This window comes from Octopus bimaculoides, chromosome 11 (assembly GCF_001194135.2).
Source record: "Octopus bimaculoides isolate UCB-OBI-ISO-001 chromosome 11, ASM119413v2, whole genome shotgun sequence".
Classification (NCBI taxonomy): Eukaryota; Metazoa; Mollusca; class Cephalopoda; order Octopoda; family Octopodidae; genus Octopus; species Octopus bimaculoides.
Genome location: NC_068991.1, coordinates 39,411,413 through 39,416,148, shown reverse-complemented (window position 1 = coordinate 39,416,148; position 4,736 = coordinate 39,411,413). Strand labels below are relative to the sequence as shown.

Genomic DNA, 4,736 nt, shown 5'->3' with positions numbered 1-4,736 from the left:
ACACACATATATATATATATATATACATATATACACACATATATATATATACATATATATATACATTTATATATACATATATACATACATATATATATACACACACACACATATATATATATATATTCTTCAAAACGCTTAGTTTAGAATAGGGGCAGCTGATGAAGGAAATATTCTCTATGTGGCCTGTTTGTTTTCTGTGCTCTGTTTATGTTCTGTTTTTTATTCTGTCCACTGTACCCAGATATGCATCTATATATACATGTAGATGTAGGTATGTACATACATGTACGTATATATGCATATACTCACATTATTTGTATTATTATATACATATATATATACATGAAAAAGTTACATATATCGATATAATTTTAGTTGAGTTATAATACAAAAAATATTTATTTGGTGAAAACTTATTACTATAATTTTATTTTTTACACTTATAAACACATAGAATAAAATTATTCTTCACTTGCTTTAATTACACAATATATCAATGAATATATTTATATATAAGAATTCTGACACATTTAAAATTTTACTCAATATTTACGGCATATATATATATAAAAAGTAAAAGGTAACACAGAAGTTGATATGTATAAGGAAAATGAGACAAGTAGTAAATGCTATAATTATTTTATCATGAAGTACATTTTAATACTGGTTTCCGACTTGTAGATTTTTTCAGCTAAGAGGAAAATAAGAAAAAATTAAGTGAAATGTTTTAACATTTCACTTAATTTTTTTTCTCCAATTAAATTGTTTTTTTTTATTTTACTCTTAGTTGAAGAATATACTTGAAGAATATATAAAATTATTTTAGCATTTCTTGTCTTATTTTCCTTATATATATAATTGAAATTCAGTTGAATTAGGTACTGAAGTTGAAGCACGAAGTTAGTGCAGTATTATCTGTACAACTCAAAGGTGAATAAAATCAAATTAAATTAAAATAAGCAACAGGATATCAAGAGGTGATGCAGTACAACCGTTCCAAGCGGCTCCATTTGATTGAACAATGGAATCATTACATCAATTTAAATGCAGGGCTAAATAAATAGAATTTTTTTAATCAGTTGGACACACTAATATAATTTTACTCAAATTCTCTAATAGAGCAAGAAGAGGGAGAAAGTCCATGTTGCTACTAATGTGACTCAGAATATACTACACTTCTAAGAACTGTATGCAGTTTGTTAGGGTCAAAGCTTGTAAATGATTGTGGTTCACTTTTAATTTATTAATCTTTTTTTTTTAACAACTACCAAATCTAAGGCTAGAGGACTGTGTCTGTTTAGAATGGATAGACAGAGTGAGTTGACAGTTTATAGTTGGGTATGATCATAAATATTGTCAGGATATTAGAAAATGTATAATTAATTGTCTATAAAGGAGGCTGGGTAGCAGAAGACCCTAAATCAAGATGTTAATTACCAGTTAAAGGGGCAAGACGCTAATAAAACCTATGATGTTAATACAGAGGAAATTATCATGGGGTACAATGGATGATTGTATATAAACAATATTGTTATGTTGTATGAAGATAAAATTTAAGATTACTAAAATGATATTATAACCAGAATAGATAAACTGTGTGTATGTATGTATGTATGTATGTATGTACGTATATATATATATATATATATATATATATATATATACCAATTTTCAACATTAGAAAGGGAAGATTACATAGAATTAGTTTAATATTCATACCAGTACTTAATTATTTACTTATAAGGTGGTTTCTATAAAGATTGCTCTGGGTATTTACTTATGGAATACTGGGGCAATAAATCATGCTATCTTTATATTAGTTATAAGCTAAGAATCAGAAAAAAAGAGTTGTGCACAGATAATACACATATTTAACTATGTGCACAAATGCAAATATACACAAATATTTGTACTTTATTATTGGTATGTTATAATCAACTCTTCTAGACTTAAGTAACTAGAAAGTTTATATTTCTCTTTAAGAACATTAATAACTTATAAGAGATAAGAGGTTAATAAGGTAACGATATCAAAATAAGAAAACACAATAAGAAATTATAGAGAATAATAAGAATATATAACTTATATATAATACTAGTGGGTAAGTTCATATCATTTACGACACTAAAATTAATTTATCCTGTCCAGGTTCAAGTGCAGCACCTATAAACGCTAATTTCAAAAATATTTAAATGTAGGGGTGACACTATGTACGCATGATACCCTTAGGTCTAATCTATTATTAACCAGGTTGCTCTTGTCCCTATACTTAAAAATTTCATAAGTTTCCATAGAGCACAGCTCGCACCCGTACCGACTATCTGCGCTTTCCTTATAATATCCTATTTAAGGTTAAATTCGATTCCACTTCCCTTCAGTTCCCAAATCTTGTTAGATAAGGACATGCAAATTGGCCTTATGTTTGAGCCTAAAAGATGAAAAATGATTATTAATGCATTTCTATTTTCTACGTCACCATTAATATTACTATTCACATTGTAGGTGGGGGGATTAAGTTAGTGTTGACATTAACATTATTATTATTACTACCTCTTGCTAATTTAATATTCTTTCTATTTAACCTATGATGGTACCCATATTAGGGAGAATAGAGTATAAGATTCTGTCTAACGGGAATTCTGTTGTATCAATGGGAAGCAGGAAAGTTTTTTTCTAAAATTGTCGTAAATTTCCTATATATGTTTATGGATATGGCACAGTTGAAGGGAACGTTATACCAGATCAAGTCCTTATTTTCAGACTTATGGCACATGTCAGGGCGGAATCTACCTGTTCTCTCAACATCTTTCCAATCCCTTAGCATTTTCACTGACAATATGTAACTTCTAGTACTGAGGACTATAGCATCACCACAATACTAAACAGATTGCACAGATTTACACACTGTTGCATGTGTATGTGTATGTATGTATGTATGTATGTGCATATATATATATATATATATATATATATATATATATATATATATATATATATATATATATATATATATATATATATGTGTGTGTGTGTGTGTGCATATGGACGAGGACAGCTGCGCAAAGTGCCAATCTCTAATTATGGAGGGAATCTGTGGAAGAGGTAGACCTAGGAAGACACAGGACAAGGTCACGAAGCATGATGTTCAGATGTTGGGTCTCGAAGAGGCGATGACAAATGATTGACACCTTTGGTGGTTTGCTGTGCTTGAGAAGACTTGTCAGGCCAAGTGAAATCGTAGTCATGGACAGTGTCAGTGACAAGTAAAAGGCACCTACTACACATTTGAAGTGGTTGGCATTAGGAAGGGCATCCAGCTGTAGAAACCAAGCCAAAACAGACAGGAACCTGGTGCAGCTCTCCGGCTTACCAGTTCCAGTCAAACTGTCTAATCCATGCCAACATGGAAAACAGACACTAAATGATGATGATGACAAATATTCATATTCACAATATTTTGGAAAATTGCCCAATATAGTTTAAGACTAATTTATGAGCTACCAATTTTATTCCTCTTAAACTTCAATAAATAACAAACTTAACTTTTGTCTCTAGTGACAATAGGTTTATTACTGAGACCTATTTTTGAAAAGTAAGAAATACAGTTGATTAATGCTTAAATTCTTGTAAAGCTTTCTCAGGACAAACCTTCCAATCCTGTTAAAAACTCAAGATTTTGAGGAAATGCAATTAGTTCAGTATACATGAAATAAAACTAAAACTATTGAATGAATATAGATGAGACTTAGTGATAGGGTGTAATGATTGTCAGTGCATGTTGTTAATAGGGTTTTTACCAGTTTTCATTATCACTTTCACTTGCCCAAATAGGTTGAATACAAGTAAGTTAATTATATGTAAGTATTTTCACATATATTTACATGATGTAGATTCTTGGGCATTGATTTCCTGTCTCAAAAGCTGAATTTCTGTCCCAGTAGTTTGTGTAACTTGGAAGCCGCAGAACTACCATCAGAAAATGGTTTCAAAGATACAGCTTCATCTCCATTGATGTAATAGTGAAATTGTTTTGTTGATGTACATACCTTGTGATGTCAATGCACATTCTGACAAAAATTTCTTCAGAAAAAAGTTTTAAATATTCAACAGGCTTTGCTTCTAAGTTCAAAGATTTTGTAAGGCCCATAACACTAACAAAAGCATCAACACAATGATCAATTATGTAATCACTACACAGATGCTCAGAGTCAATAACTCTTTACATAAATTCCAGACTCAATCACTTAAATTGCAGGTGTATGCAAATGGTTCAGAAATATTACTCTTTTCTCCAAGTGAAAGCTTTATTTCTCTAATTAAATCGACACTCGAAAATTGGAGATAATCCAAAGAAATTTACCCAATAAATCACAAAATTCAATGTATATGGTGTTGAAAAGAAGTCTTTTGATGGAAAGTTCTTTCTAAAATGAGACCAAACTGTTTCTCACACAGAAGAATAATTAGTTCCTTTTTATCATCCCTAAACAGTAAGACTTCTTGAACTACAGTCAATGCAATTCAGAACTCTGTAACAGATGTAGTTACTTGTGATACAGAACTTTAAGCCTATAACTCTTACTAGTTTTGTATCACATAATAGCCTTTGATGAAAATGTTGCTAGCAGGATTTTAAATAGGTATGTGTACACACACAAGTGAGCAAACAAATTAAAGTAGCAATCAACACATTTTGTTGAGTTACATGTAGTTAACAATAGCTTCACTCATCT

General features: G+C 30.2%; 1 protein-coding gene across 4 annotated transcripts in view; it reads right to left on the bottom strand.

The window, feature by feature from the left end:
* LOC106869438 (serine/threonine-protein phosphatase 4 regulatory subunit 3A) overlaps positions 1–4,736 on the bottom strand; it is a 57,352-nt gene that overhangs the window by 47,864 nt on the left and 4,752 nt on the right. The gene's annotated exons all lie outside the window — the stretch shown is intronic.